Consider the following 17250-nt stretch of genomic DNA (forward strand, 5'->3'; position numbering starts at 1 on the left):
AAATGGGCTCTAGCTCAGCAGTAAATGTGAAAAATAGCATGTACTAAGTCTAAACTCCTTTTTAAAATTACTGTTTTTTTAAAAAAATAAAAATAAAAGTATTTACCTGGAAGGGATTAGCACATATTAAACATCTGGTGTGCAGCCAGTTTCTACTCCTTATTTATTTCTTACCCAGTTCTCCAGCTGGGTTGACGTAAGAGCAAAGATGAAATGAAGTTTTCAAAGGTTATGCAGAGGATGTTCGGCTCAGCCAAGAACGATCTGTCCAAATATCACTGTAATATCTAAATGATATTGCAAGTGAACTCTTTGCTTTTTCTTTCCTGTATATGCAAGTAGACAGTCATTCTTGACATGGTCAGATTCCCACGTTACTCTTCGTTAAGCTAAAGTCATCACAAAGTGACTTTTCGCTATTGTTTTTCTTCATGGCAAGCCTTTACTCTGAATGCTCAAATGTTTTATGATTTGATATTTATTATATCTTGAAGAATCTGATGCCAGGACCATATGGCATATAAAGGTAAAAAGGTAAAGGACCCCTAGACAGTTATGTCCAGTCAAAGGTGACTATGGGGTTGTGGCGCTCATCTCGCTTTCAGGCCGAGGGAGCTGGCATTTGTCCACAGACAGCTTTCCGGGTCATGTGGCAAGCATGACTAAACTGCTTCTGGCACAACAGAACACCGTGACGGAAACCAGAACACATGGAAAAACCATTTTATGTAAATTGTGCTATTTTTACTGTTGTTAGCCGCTCTGAGCCCAGCTTTGGCTGGGGAGGGCGGGATATAAATAAAAATCTATTATTATTATTATTATTATTATTATTATTATTAACCTATTTATCTACCTGCACTGGTGTGCTTTTGAACTGCTAGGTTGGCAGGAGCTGGAACAGTGCAATGGGAGCTCACTCCATCGTGGGGATTCAAACCGCCGACCTTCTGATCGGCAAGCCCAAGAGGCTCAGTGGTTTAGACCACAGCGTCACCCACGTTCCTACAGAAGGTTGAGGGAAACCTCAGAACAGATTTAGGGGCAAAGGACAGCAAGGGGAAGTTCATATTGTAAACTGCCCTGTGATCTTCAGATGAGGGATTGTATAAAATAATAATAATAATAATAATAATAATAATAATAATAATAATAGACCATGTGCTAGTGAAAGCATTTTGTTGGATATTGCCCAAAGATCCAGGGTGTCAGATTCCTTTTTATGTGGCCACTTCTGTATGTTTTTCCTCAAATAAGTGATGTAAATATCTTTATTGGTGTTATTCTGAAGTGACAGGAAGCAGTTTATTTTGTATGTGGAGTCTTTACAGTCTTAAATGAACGTGAAGATTCTCCAGTTCATTAATTTCATCCACAGTACTGTTATCTGCCCTTTCATCCCTACTCAGCCATGAATATCTCTGCATGACCTTTGGCTACTCATTGTCAGCCTCGCAGGGTCGTTGTGAGGAGCAAATGGAGAGGAGAACCATGAAAAGCACTCTAAGGCTCCTTGGAAGAATGGCAGTGGTACCTCAGGTTAAGAACGTAATTCGTTCTGGAGGTCCATTCTTAACCTGAAACTGTTCTTAACCTGAGGTACCACTTTAGCTAATGGGGCCTCCCGCTGCTACGATTTCTGTTCTCATCCTGAAGCAAAGTTCTTAACCTGAGGTAATATTTCTGGGTTAGTGGAGTCTGTAACCTGAAGCATCTGTAACCTGAAGCATCTGTAACCCGAGGTCCCACTGTACATGTAACAAATGAAACAAGACCCATGATGTGGCTTGCGACAGAGTTCGCCTCACTACAGCAGGGACAGGGAGGTAGATGACTCAATGCAGAGTGAACTGAATAGGTAGGAGAAGTCTTGCCTCCTGCTGCATTGTGGGACTTAAATGAACAGCATGCACTCAGTGTACAGGCTCCAAGGTCATTGGGTATTCAAACCTAAATATAAAAGGTAGACTGAAAACCATCTTTAGACCTCACGAAGCAAAATCCACGTGGTATCTTTGCTGCACCCAAAATGGACGTGAGAAATAATATTCCTTAGCTTCTTGAGTTAAACAGGAAAATATCAAACTTTTTTTGACATGCAGGCTTATGTTGGATTATGCAGTTGGATTTCATAGAATCAGTTCAGGCTCTCCTGGGAATTTTGGGGAATTTTATTTCAGCATAGGATGTTGACTTAAAGCTTACTTAAACTTAAGCTTAAATATTCCTGTCCCATTATTATTATTTTAATTAGGCATAACCCCAAAATGAGAAAAGTCATTGCCTGGGGATTTGAACTTTCTTATATCATTTTGATCATTCATATTTAATTTGAACTGGAGCAAGTAGTTCACAAAAACAAGGGCTGGCTGCAGCCATTAGATAATATTTCTCCTTTTTCTCTGAGTGGGCTCCTTTCCCTTGATCTCCTTTTCTTTTCTCAGATTTCAAAAGTGCCCAGCTGCATGATAATCCCATGTTTTTATTATTAAAACCAGTGGATAGCTCTATCGCACAAAGAAAAGGACAGGGTTTTTTCTTGTAGGACATAACCATTTCATGTTAGATAATGGGAAGCAGTAACACAGGGAATGAAGAGATAGATATTGGCCAGCCATGTGATGGTGAGGCAGGGAGGGAACACCTGTTGCCCTCCAGATACTGCCAGACTACAGCTCTCACGATATCTGAGGCAACGCACACATTGAAGTTGTCTTGCCCAGCCCCACTCACTCACTGCATTTCAAGTCTCATTCCTACATTGATATACAGATCAGGTGGGTGAGCGTCCTCACTCAATGCCTGTTACCCAATTTGTTTCCCTGCAACAAACTACAATTCACTGAAGCTGTCGTCTGCACATGCGCTATTAACCGTGCATGTGCAACACCGCCTGAAATGTACATGCCTCAGCTTAACCATGGCTTCCATCTTCAAATAGGGTGGAAGCTGGTTTGAGGGGAAACACATCAGGCAGGAGTATTTCTCAAGAAGCTATAGAATACCTATTGATTCTGGCTAATGTCATGTGCACTTGGGCTTCAATTGCCAGTGATGGGAGTGTGTTGGATATGGAGTAAGTGGTAGTATGTACACAGCCTGTTGGTGAAAGTGAATGGTGAAATATGTTGAAGGTTCAGGTTCTTCTTCTCTTATTTATACCTCACTTTTTCTCTGACAGGTACACAAGGTGGTTTGCCACTAAGAGAACAGGAAACTGGACTAGATAGGCCTTTGGTCCAAACCACCAGGACTCATCTTATGTTCTATGTTTGTAGGTCCTTAGCTTCCTCATGGTATAAGATTCTTTGTGAGTAGAACAGTTTCTGACTACCTTCATTAGAAGTTTTTAAGATGAGGGTGGATTGGCAGAAAGTTGGATGAGAATTTACCTCAGACATATGATTCTGTGGGATATGACTCTATGATCCACTTCTGAAGCACTGCAGAAACCTGTTTGACAAGACTAAAGGGGGGGGGGGGCATAGACTGCCATAGGCCACATGAAAATATTATACCATCTAAGCCCCTGAAAAGCTATAATCCGTATCCAGTGATTTCTTGAGTTCATATTTCATGAATAGGGTTGAAAAGAAAATAGCATTTTTGAAAGCATCTTGCTTCAGAAGGAAGCTTTGAATAGGAATGCAAATGGCGAGAGCAAAATGGTCACTTCTATATGTGCCCAGGGAGCAAGTTTCTGGCACAAGAGGATTAAAGTGAAAGCAGGTCAAGTCCATTTGCAAAAATAGGTGGCCCTCCTAGTTGAAATGGGATTTATATTCATGGCAACATCAGACACTGGCTGTCTTCCATTAACTGACAGTGTGATATAATTATACATTTGAAATGGATAAGGTGGAATAAATGTTTATAATATTAGGTATTTTTTTAATGAACAAGTCATTTATGATAATCCAGTTTGTTCTGTGGGCATCCTGCGATATACACTAAAAACGTCCCCGTCTACACTGTATAATCACTTGGTTTGACCTTAGCTGCTCCTCCCAAATCTTTAAATTGTCTGTTACCTTATCAATATTATATAATAAAGCATTGCATAATATCCTTCCACAACAGCATTAAAGTTCTCCTTCCTACAATGTGAAATGCCTCATCTATATATAGCCAAAGAAATACCATTAAGTATGCATTTTGTTCATGGGTATTATTTTTTTTAATGTTGCTATTCAAAACAGCAGGCTGCCCCTTAGGTTACCTTTGAAAGTCACAGGTCCCGTCTCAGGAGAGCAGCCATGTCTTACATTGTGTTGAAATGATACACTGGAATAAAAGACACATGGTCTCACATAGGCATCAGTGGGAAAGGGATCCAGAGTTTGTGATTCACCACGTCTAGAATCCATAAGACAATATAGTGCCAACAGTGTTTTTACAGATTTCAAAACATGGGTGTCAGTTCTGAGGCTAAACATAAGTATCTCTCATGGAATGTTTCACTAGAGGTTTGAAAGCAATTTAAGTTTAGCTCTTGCTGTCATGAACTGGCAGGACCACAGAGAGAAGGAAGAGAATCCCGGCAAGGAGTGTTGCCAGGATTGGAGCAACAGGGGATGGTGAAGAAAGTACTCAGAGTGACAGAGGATGGGGTGAACAGTGGCGTAACATGGTGGGGCTGGGGGAGCTGTGGCCCCAGGTGCATTTTTTGAAGGGGCACGACCAGCCACCCCCACCGACAGGCTGTGTCATCAGAGCCTGGCTTGCACCCGGCCATGGCAGCTCCAGAGAGAGGCTGCGGCGTGCGAGGAAGCTGTAGCTTCGTTGTGCTTGGCTGCGACAGCAGTGCCACTCTCCAGTGCTGTGGGGTTCGAGGAAGCTGTGCAACTTCCTTGTACCTGGCCGCTGTTCTGCTGCCAGGTGTGCCCTGGGTGCACTTTGCGAGGGGAGCCACAGTGGGGTCCCTCTGCGCCTTTTGCCCCATTTCCCTTGGGGGCCACCCTGCGCGTGAGCCCTGGGTGGGGTTTGCGCACCCTCTGCCACTGGGGGTGAATGCACGGGAACCAGAGCAGCAGGACGCATCACCAGAGCCAGAGGGGCACCTGTCTCCACAAACATGGCAGGCTCTGAGGCATGGGGAGCAGCAGGAGAGGTGCTCTAGGAGGCAAAGACTCACAGCCCAGCTCCCTAGCTGGCCAGGTGGGGCTTGCTAGCTAGCTCTGGGAGGAAGTGTGTGATTCCTCAGCTGGAGTAGGCTTGGAACAGGTGAGAGTCATATGCCTCATCAAGCCCAGATGCTGCAATCAGCATGCAAAGTACAAAAGGGAAGCAAAGCTGAGGGGCTGTGTCCGCCCAGCTGCCCATGTTGGAGGGTTTGGATGCTCCTGGACCTCTAGAGGGCTTGACTCTGTACTGTCTCCTGACTGCTGGACTTCAGACTTGGCTACTTAGGTTGGCCCTGGACTGTGTTTCCTGACCTTTGCACTTTGCTTGTGTGGGTTGATCCACAAGTTTGGACTTGACATACTGACTTGCTGCCAGGTAGGCCCGGGGTTCATGAGACTTGCGTAGTTTACAGTCGCTTCAACTAGAAATGCTGTGAGGCATTATGGTCTGTGGGGTACTGTGCACAGCCCTTTTAAAGGGTTCTATTTGTCACCTGAACCGTGCTGCTTCCATACTTCCCTTTGTCCTGCTGCTTGCTCCTAAGAAAACCCGCAGCTTAGTGCTGAATTGTATGAAGCAGCAATTGGGTTTTCCATGGATTTCTGTTTGTTCCAATTCAGAGCTAAAGAACCTGTTTTCCTGGGGAAAGCTGTGGGGCAAACAAAAAACAAAAAACTGCTCAGACTTGTGCCTAGAAAAGCACTTGGACCCAGCCTTTCTAGGCACAGAACAAGCAAAGTGTGGACAAACGCTAATGTGTCTCTGTGTGAAAACATGACAGAACTAAATGCATAAGAATAAGTTAGTTAATAACATGGGTTATCATTTTTGCTGCTATATTATTAAACAGTATTTCATATCTAATTAATGAGATGGTGTGCACCTATAGTGAGAGGTTTTTTAAAAAGGAAAACACTTTTCTTCACCCCAAAATGAACTTTCTTTAAAGGAACAGAATGAATGAAAACTATTGTAAACTATTCATAGATACAGTGGTACCTCTGGTTATGAACTTTATTTGTTCTGGAGGTCCGTTCTTAACCTGAAACTGTTCTTAACCTGAGGTAACACTTTAGCTAATGGGGCCTCCCGCTGCCACTGTGCTGCCACCGCACGATTTCTGTTCTCAGCCTGAGGTAAAGTTTTTAAACTGAGGTACTACTTCTGGTTTGTAACCTGAGGTAACACTGTATTCATACATGCTTTCTTCAGCAGTTTCGTTGCATAAAATGGGTCTAGTAGGAATAGCATTGGATGCAACCTTTCATGATACATGTAATTGCTACTTTTCTTGCCATGGGACAGGATAGGCACCCAGAAGCAAGTAGCCTTAGAACCAACAGACATTGATCGCTGCAATGTTAAGGGAATCCAGACAGTGCTTTAAGTGTTTCACTTCACCAGAGTCTCAAGCCGTTCCAGTCTAGGTTTTACAAAATGTTCAGAAGCACTTAGGATTAAGAGCGGAAAATATTTATTGCAACATAATACCTAAAATGTGATAACTAGAGCATTCTTAATGATTGAACTCTCTATTCATACATGCAAAGTACTAATTGTGAGCAACATAAGAGCAAATGCTTCTGCAGAGGGGCAGGGGGAGTAGATAGCCACAAATTCAGTGTAGCAAGGAGATGTATATTAAAACCCAATGCCTAATCAGTGTATGGTTTTGGTTAACTGCTTTTATGGTGCCCAAGTAATGCTTGGAAGCTTTCAGCTAGCATGTCAAATAACTAAGCCTTCTATACATCCAGTTCTAAATCTTTCTGTTTGGAGTTAGGAAAGTGTCAGATATGGAAGCTAGATTCTTCAAGTTTGCTTTATAGGCGAAGGTTTTTCATTTTTTGTTTTACACTGGGTATTTTGTGTACAGGTCTAAGGGCCCATCCACACTTCTGCTTGCCCTGTGTCTAGAAAGCATGGGTCCAAGTGGTTTTCCTTTTGCCCCACTCCTTCCCAGGGAAAACCTGCTCTTTAGTGCTAAGTCGGAGCAAACGTCAATCTGGAGAAAACCCAAATTGCTGTTTGCTCTGATTGAATGCTAAAGAGTGGTTTTCCCCAGGGGAAAGCAGCAGAACAACGGGAAGAGTGGGAAGCCCTAAAGCTTGGCAAGCACTGGGCCATAGTGGGTGGGTGTGTCATACTAGCATAGCAAATGTGAATGAAGTTGCAAGCTGCCCTTCTCTTGGAAGAGTCTCCTACTCATTTTACGATGAGCACGGCCAACTCCAGTTTGATCTTGTGAATTTCAGCTGGCCTGGATTCAACCCACATCTCAATATGCAAAGAAGGGTCATGAGAACTGGCTCTTGTTTAAAATCCAATTCCAGACAGAGTCTGTAATCTATGAAGCGCTTACTTGTAAGTAGCCTCATGAAAAATCCCTTTGAAGTCTTGGGACTACTCCACGATTTCTCCAGAATGAGCGGTTTGTGCATTTCATTTGAAACCAGATTTATTGCCTCCCAGCTGGGCCTTTTCTGAGACAGGAAAATTGCAATATCCACTGTACTTAATTGCTTCCCAATCCTTTTACAATTGCTTAGTTTTCATTTGGGGTAATAGTACCCTTACAGCACTAGAGGAGGGACTTTATCCCCCACTGCCCCCACATCTGAAGCTTATACCTAAATACTTCCTTTCTAATGAGCAAAATGGTATCTTTGTGGCTTGCTCTTGCAGAACAGTCATGCATCTTGTCGCTAAAAGCTTCTGTATAGCTAATAAATAGAAAATATGCCTGCCAGCCATAAAGAACCCACCCTTTTCCAAACTAATCTGGTGGTGCCTGCTTTTCAAAAGGGCCCAAAAAGTGTGATGGGTTCCCACTAAAAAGTAGTAGTTTGGCCATGGCAAGTTAGTGTTTTCCTTGATGTTGCACATCCCTCCATTTTGCACAAAGGAAAGAAAGCTACAACCTCTGTCTTGCTTTTGAACAACCAACAGCAAAACAATAAGCAAAAATAAGCAGTGGCATGGACTAGTGGACTAGGGGAACTAGGCTAGTCACCTAAATGTTCCCGGTAAATTAGAGCATTAAAGCCTGGCCTCTCATTTCCAAAGCCCAGGAAGCTTCTGTCCAGCTTAGGGAGGGAGTCCTGATGCTCCGATGTGGGGTCCAAGAGCCCTTCTGCCACTTCCCCAAAGGATTTCAAACTCTTGAAAATGATGAAATAAAATCAGTACAGTGGTACCTCTGGTTGCGAATGGGATCCGTTCTGGAGGCCCATTTGCAACATGAACAGAACGCAACCCACATCTGCGTGTGCGCAGGTCTCGCCGCTTCTGCACATGCTCATGACGTCATTTTGCACATCTGTGCTAGCGGTGAAACACGGAAGTAACCCTTTCCGGTACTTCCAGGTCGCCGTGGGACGCAACCTGAAAATGTTCAACCTGAAGCAAACGTAACATGAGGTATTGAGCACCAATTGTTAAACACTATGTACCCTAATAAAATAAAGCAATTTCTTGTTGACATCCATCTGCCTCAAGAGACAATGGAGTGTGCCTCCAGGGGTTATATCAAACAGCTGAAAAACAGAAATGTCACATGTCCTTCATTCCAAAACCTTTACACTTACTGGCTGGAACACTGGAAAGTGTAGGCAGGGCTTCCTTTTTTACTATGCAACTAGATGGAATACTGAGCATTTGTTGCCTTATATCTCCCATAAACAAAAGCACGAGAGCCTTCCTTTTTATGTTTTTTAAATGACATATGAATTTTCAGAGTGCTTGCTTTTGTTTTTATATATGTAAGAAAGTTATGTTATCTCATTTATATTAAATAAAAGGGCTGGGGAGGCTGAAAATACATGAAAGGGACATATTATATACCTTTGCGAGCCAGGCCTGTGTTGGCCGCCTTTGGCTTCATCAAAACATAGAACCCCCTTTCTCCTACAGTTTTTTGTTGCTAAAGAATAAAAATAGAATTATACACAGGAGATACCATTCATTTGATCTAACTCTTCCTTATTTATTATGAAGTGCTGATTCCAAATGGAATTGTGTGTGCGTGCGCACACACACACACCAACCCCAGTTAAATTAAAAACAGCTGTGCTATAAACCACAATGAAGAGAGAACTCTTTGGAAACCTTATCCTTAAAAACATTTAGAGATCATTGGGGTCTGACATAAATAATAGGTTTTATAGTAACTCTCAGAAGTGCAAGCCCAGTAAAACCAGGACATTAGGTGATAAGAAGTCCAAGATACCCGTAATCCACACACAGTTGTGTGGAAAGGAAAAATGCATCCTGGGTACTGACCACCTCAGTTGCAAGTAAAACACCCAATGAGGTTCAGTGGATAAAATATTGTATTGGAACTTAGAGTCTGGGGTTTAAATCCCACCACCCTCCACTCACTGGGTGGTCTTGGAGTAAGGACTATTTCATAAGATACATTTTTAACATGTGCCCACATTGCTTGTGGCATGCTGAATATTACTTTCAAGAATGGTTAGGTTTGTAGTGTAGGTCTGAACCTTGTTGGAACAGCTGAGTGATTCCAAATCTGTCCTTTATTTGGAGTAACGCACCCTTCTTCTTTTAAGTGCACTTATGTGCAAATCTGGTTTATCGGAAAACTTGTATTTCCAAAAATTAAGAAGTGCATATACAGGTAAACAAATACTTGCATGCAGTCCTATAAGGGATCTCAAGTTTCATCACTTGGCAGAGATGAACACTTTGAAGAATTGCTTGTTGACTGCTCTTTTGTGGCTATCTGCTATATCAGAAAATCTGTGTTTATTTTTTCTTTAAATGAAAATTAAAAGGTACAGGCGGGTAAACAAATACTTGCCTGCATGCCCCAAAGGAACCTTGGGTTTCTGGGACTTATGGTGGGTGGGCAAGTACCAATTTAGGGGAGGGGACAACACACAGCAGGAATTCATCCTGTCAAACCCCACCTACTAATGAGGACGGGGGGAAATGAGATGGATTTTGAGACATAAAACTGAAAGCATTCATGTGTGGGAATAGGTGCACAGATTTGCACATGGAAAAATTGACCCACATTTGCATTAATGCCTTAGTGTGTCACCTTGAGTCACCTATATGCTTGTGCCAAAGGCATGGATGTTCTCAAGCCCAGTCATGGTAGACCTTTCGTATCGCAAATGATGGGATATTGCACTATGCTTACCCAAAGGAATATATCGGTGGACAATTTTTCCTAAGTCTGGTACTGTTTTATTACACTTATGAACCATAACTCCTCAAATTTGTAGAGTATTTGAATCTCTGTGTAAATTACATCTTTTTGTTTTGGTCAGGCAAGTTCCTATGGATATCAGGGTGGTTCTGTTCTTGATGGAAAGCCACCAGTTCCTGAGATCTGCTAGCTTCTGCCAACTAGGGAGGGAACAGGTTGTTCCTCCTCTCCCTGCCAAATACAGTTGTTTCCCAATTTTCATCCCATTGACTGGAAGGGTTGGGATTTTAGTAACTCTGCCAGCTAAAGACTGATCTGACCCAGACATTCCGCTTTCCAGTCCCTACCACCAACAGGGCAACAGTGGCAGAGGAGGAATGAAGGCAGACCTTTTCACTTCTGCAATTGGAGACTTTGGGCTTCTTTCTCTATCCACAAAGAAAAAGAGAGCTCCATTACATCCTACGATCTCTCAGTTACCCTTCCAGGGAATTTAGGATTGCCTCCTAAATAAATAAATAAAACTTCCAGAACAGCTTATAAAGAAGTTAAAGGAACCCAAAACACACACAACTTAATGCAATCAAAACACCAGAGCCCTGAATCAATACGAAAACAAGCAGATGGCTCCGTCATCTCATGCTACTATTTTATTAAAAAAAGAGAAAAAGAATTGTTTTTATTGCAACTATAACAGATAGAAAAAAGAAATGTCAGCTCACATAAACAATAAAAACCCATCTGTCTTAATTTAAACCTATGTGCATTATTAGTACACGCAGTCCCTGTGTCCAAATAGAAAGCCAAATGAGACTGACAATGATAAATTACATGTTCAAATATAGAAAGTGCATCAAGATCTTAAGTCTCGCTGCAGCCACAAGGACTTGCAGGATCCACTTTTGCTGTCCATTGAATAGCATCGCAGGAATATAATTTAAAAGTGTGTGAACATCGGAAGGATTTTCCAAAACAAACTTAACATGAACATTTTCTGACTAAAAGGAAGACACTACAGAACACAGGCCCATCATATGCCTCCAAGAGGCCCAGTCAGCAGTACATCACAGGCATTACATCACAACTAGCCAACTAGAAACACTACTCAAAGTGTTCCATGTTGAGCAGAAGTCTAGGCAACCAAATTTTTTTGTCCGTTCTTGATGCTGTGTTGCATCTATCCTCCTCTCCCAGGTTTTGAAAAGTCTACAGGTTCATGTTGCAGCAAGAGTAGAAAGAATTGAATACTTTTTACTTATCTATAAAAATATTTTTATACCGCCATTTCATAAAATACATACTATGCCTTGGAATTTATTCATATCTTTCCTTTACTCTGGGAGAAAGTCGCTTTCAAGGACTGGCAATGAGAAAGTAGTTCTCTTATGACCCCTAATATGAACAATAGCTATACATTCTTTCTGGTCAAACTCTTAAGCTTATGCAGCTTACTTCTATGTCATGTACCAATCACCATTTCAGGATTAGCTGGATTTAAAATAAAGCTCCTTTATTGCTATCTAAGTTTAAATTTCACTTTGGCAAGCAACCAAAAGTACTGCAATCCCAAAACCATCTTTTGTTTGACCTTATAAAAAAGAGGCCTTCTATGTAAGTGGCAGGGGTCTTTTAGGTTTCTCTTGAGAACACGGCTCAGTGGCAAGTCCCACAGCTGACGTGTTTGTGTGCAAAATAATTGTATGTTTGTGGACACAATCTAGCTAAAAGTAAACGCTTATAAACCAAATTGATTTCAGTGCAAGAGAGTTAAGGGTGTGCTCAACTCTCCCATTAAAAACAGTGGTACTTCAGTGCTTAATTTGGTTGGATAGTGTCCTGTGAATCTAATTTTGTGTTGATAAAGGGTCCGCAGCTCTCCTACCATTCCTGTTTATGAAAGCAACAATTTAAAAATATCTTAATTCCCCTCTCCTTTCCTCAGCAGGGCAGCAATGGCGATATTTTTTGCTTGTTTTTCTTGGTGATTTCAAAAATGAATAAATATTGGGTTTGTATATTAGCTGCCTTTGTAGAAAAGCAGAGATCTATCTATCCATATTCCATTTTCAAGTAGAGAAGCAACTTCACAACTCTGGTAGACTGTGCTTTCTGCCATGATGGCACAAAAGTGGTGTCCAAACTGTGTTCTGAGGAAATGTGGGATTCCTTTGGCGACCCATCTAGGGTTCATCGAAGTATTTCCCTGAAATGCATAGCAGTATGACTGCATTTGGTGCAATGTAGCCTAACCAGCCCCTCCTATCTGAACTGATTTTATAACCCAGAAATATTCCCCAGAACCTTCCGCATCACACAGGGGTTATTGTGGAGTCATTGCTGAAAGCAAACAGTTTTAAAAGCAATTATTCAGTGTAGATAGATGCCTTTTGCTGAAAGATGGGGCAGATCTGATGTGCTGAGAGATGTGCTGAGCATAGTCTCCATGTCTTTTACTCCTGTATCAGTTTAACTACATTTTCTAGTCTCTCTTAAATGAATATAAATTTTGTCCTCCAGATCTGACTGGGGTATGAAAAGCAACAGCAGTTTATATCAGGCAAGCATCAGATTGCTGAATCTATTTATCAAGATATTAGAGTGCTTATTTAAATTTTGGTATTTATTTGTAGGTTGCCAGATGCTGATCTTGGATAGATTGTGTAACACCTCCTGGGGGTTTCACAGATTAATCGTTGTATCATGATGAGCATTAATAGTTCATTTTATATACCTGACTGTTGAAGTATGTCATGTAATATTTGGTAATGTTCCTGAGAATATGGATATTTATTTTTTGAGTATACACACTGTGCACAACCTTAAATTTGGAATGGGAACCTCAATGGCTTTTGAGAGTATTAGTCTAATGTGATAATGTATAATGCTCAGCAAGCAAATGCTATGGGAGTTCTCCATCATCTCTCCCTTTTGCATCTCCAAATCTTCTCTGGAGTGTCTGGAATCTGTTTTTGAAGCCTGATGACCTCTGCCCTCCAGTTCTAGCTACATCTTGATCACTCTCTTTTCCATGCTGACATGGTTCTTTGCTTCTTGAAGAGGGTGAGGAGTCCTACCAGGGCTTAATTTGGTGAGGGGTCCTGCCAGGGTTGTTTTTAGTTCCAAAAGTCCTGTTTGTGGGATTCAGGTCGAGAATTCAACTTTTTCTCTTTGCAGTTGTCTGGTCCATGTTTGAGGAACTAGGTCATCCATCTGTTTCCTTCCCCTCCCCTACTTGCCTTGCTTCTGACAGCTCTCATGTCAACAGCCACACACAGAACTCCAAACCTGTCTTCAGCCATTTTAAGAAGCAGAAACCAAAAGCACTGTCTCTTTTCTCTCTCACACACACCCTCTCCTCTGTATCTTTATCCATGCATATATTTTCTTGCATCGCCATTTTCCTGACCTATTCCCTCCTGTTTGTAAAATATGTGTGAACTGTACCATACAGTTGTTGTTTTCTGTTATTTGTTCAAGGGAATGTTTAATCTAGCCAGTGTGGTGTAGTGGTTAGGAGCGGTAGTCACGTAATCTTGGGAACCGGGTTTGCGTCTCCGCTCCTCCACATGCAGCTGCTGGGTGACCTTGGGCCAGTCACACTTCTTTGAAGTCTCTCAGTCCCACTCACCTCACAGAGTGTTTGTTGTGGGGGAGGAAGGGAAAGGAGAATGTTAGCCACTTTGAGACTCCTGAAGGGGAGTGAAAGGCAGGATATCAAATCCAAACTCCTCCTCTTCTTCTTCTTCTTCTTCTTCTTCTTCTTCTTCTTCTTCTTCTTCTTCTTCTTCTATGGCTGGAAACATCTGCAGGTGCACCTGGGCTTCCTTTGACTTTTATACCTGCCCTCCTGTTGTGTCCATCTTGCTGTTTTTACAAAGAGCAAACATTAGCAGCACGAAGACTCCTTTCTCTGACTCATCCTGCAGTCTTTGGCAGCTTTCATAAATGGTCCTAATTGCTCCTTAATGTATTGGCACCCACCTTTATGAAATTTATTTTCTGTGCTATGAGAGAAGGTTGAACACTTTGTTAAAGAAAAATTAGAGGCTGTTACGCCATAATAGCCCTCTCTCCGAAGAGTTAACCGAGTTAACCTTGCCATCTTCAAAATATATTAATTATGCAATGTAAGATATTAAAGATAAGTGGTTTCAGTAGCAATAGCCATGTAGCAGATGATTTCATCTCACCCCAAGAACCTTCCATGTGACCAAAGCTGTATAAATTAAGTTTTGGTGTGCTTCACATGCGGCTTTTGAATGGGTTGTGGAATGACAATGCAGTTTGTTTTAATGTTGTTATTTATAATCTCCAGGATTTGAGTGCTATATATGTGCCATATCACACACTTATTATAGGGACGCGGGTAGCACTGGGGTTAAACCACAGAGCCTAGGACTTGCTGATCAGAAGGTCAGCGGTTTGAATCCCCACGATGGGGTGAGCTACCATTGCTCGGTCCCAGCTCCTGCCAACCTAGCAGTTCGAAAGCATGTCAAAGTGCAAGTAGATAAATAGGTACCTCTCTGGCAGGAAGGTAAACGATGTTTCCGTGCGTTGCTCTGGTTTGCCAGAAGCGGCTTAGTCATGCTGGCCACATGACCCGAAGCTGTACACCAGCTCCCTCAGCCAATAAGGTGAGATAGCGCCGCAATCCCAGAGTCGGCCACAACTGGACCTAATGGTCAGGGGTCCCTTTACCTTTACCTTTACACACTTATTAGCTAGGCTGAATTTTTTTCAACAAACAAACATCAAGTGTTTTGGTAACCAGATTCACATGGTATGCACATAAGAGGGTAAGGAGATGGTTTTTCATCCTCTCTCATACTGTGAGAACCTGGGGTCATCTAGTGAAGCTGAACAGAGGGAGACAAAAGGGCTGACAAAAGGAGGAACTTCTTCATGCAGTTCATAGTTAAATGATGGGATTCTCTACTACAAGGTAATAGTGATGGCCACCATCCTAGATGGCTTAGGGCAGGCGTTCCCAAACTGTGGTTCTGCAAGCTTCATCAGGTGGTCCATAGCATGTTGGCATTAAACATTCTTTTGTGGTTTTTAAAATTGTATTTTTTTTGCTTCTTTTATTTCTTATGTTGTACTCTGACTTGAATTCATATCAACCACCCATCTCTGTTTGCATGTCAGGTTGGGAATCCTATGTTTGCTGTTCCACCTTCTTCAGGAATTAGGGTGTTGTACGAATCGGGCATTATTGGCTGGTGTAGCAGCTCATAAGATCAGGCTGCAAATCTGTTTAAATGTGTGGAATTATTCTAGGTTTATACTAGTAGAACTGTATAATGCTGAGAAGCTGATCTAAAGTGTATCATAAAGCATCCCAGATAGTGAAGCAGCTTTTGCTAGATGGTTTTGCAGGCTGTTAATTCCTCTCAGAATTTGTCTCTTCCATTAGGTTTCAGAGGACTATGCTATAGTGAGATAAGGTTAATTGTATCTAAACCTAATGGATTGGCTTCTCTTTGGTTTCAGAGTCAATTTTCAATTTTCAAAACTGAAAATATAGAATTGAAAGGGCCTTTTCAAAGATTTCTGTCCTCAGTGTGCTATATCTGTTCCCATTTAACTGCAATTATTCATACAAATGTTGAGGGTGTCCACTTATTCAAAACGTGAGTCCTGTAGTATTCACTAAGCTCTACGTTCATTTAAGTGTCTGTCCATAGACTTGTAGCATAATATGTATACATTCATATGACTTTCTATGCATGGTTTTCATGCTTGTTCCTACTGGGAAATGCTTTCATGAGCAGGAAAGGCATAAGATTTTAAGTGGCTCATAGTCCATAACATTTCACTATTACTACCAATGAATCTAGGCAAATATTAACCATAAAGTACCGTATTCAAGCTACTGAATATGTTTAATTACAGGCAGACTTGTTAAGTGCACAATGTCAAGTTCTCTCCTGTTTTTACTTAAAGCTTTAATGTATTCCATATTGCTCTTGCAGCTTTTAGTATATTTACCACTCAAAACAAAATTTATTTTCAATTTTCCTATGCTATCCATAAAATTGGAAAATTAATATAAAAACTTATGTTTTGACAAATATAAATTACTTAAAGGAAATTAGAGACACTCAGGCATTTGGGAGAATGAGGGACCTCTATAAAGAAATATACTGATCATGACTCACTGGTCCCAACTTATCTGCATACTGAAATACTTATTAGTGACACATATAGAAAATCTCACTTTTGATAAATATACTGTGCTATCATACAGAATACAAACAGGACAATTTGATCATGTTGCATGCTCTCCCTGCGCCCCCCACCCCCACTTCCCTGCTGCTAGAAAAAGGAACTTTTAGTGATATTTGCATTTTTAAAATATAGACTGTAATGAACTTTTAAAAGTTTACTATTTTGAATGTAATTTATATTAATAATTTAGGGATGGCTCCTATGTACAGTGATACCTTGGTTTATGAACTTAATCTGTTCCTTAAGTCTGTTCTTAAACCAAAGCATTCTTAAACCAAGCCATGATTTCCCATAGCAGCGGGGGACTCAATTTACAAATGGAACACACTCAACAGGAAGTGGGACATGTTCTCATTCCAAGGCAAAGTTCACAAACCAAAACACCTACTTCCGGGTTTTCAGCGTTCTTAATCCAAGTTGTTCATAAACTAAGGCGTTCTTAAACCAAGGTACCACCGTATCCTTGAAATTCCCGGGATGCACTCCATATGGAGAACCAAACCTGTGAATGGACCATCTGTGGATACAGCTACATCTTTCCCACCAGCAGCAATTTCCACAATCAGACTGTCTAACATTTTCTCCAAGGGAACATGTGTCCCTGAAAATACATGGAGGGTCACAGGCACAGCAGAAGAGGCTCAGTTTTATAAGGGTTAAAGTGTGTTTTGGTGGTGGGAAGCTTTGCCCCATGTTAGATTTCTGAAATAGAAATAACA

This window comes from Podarcis gaigeae (genome assembly GCF_964106915.1).
Source record: "Podarcis gaigeae genome assembly, chromosome: 4".
NCBI lineage: Eukaryota > Metazoa > Chordata > Lepidosauria > Squamata > Lacertidae > Podarcis > Podarcis gaigeae.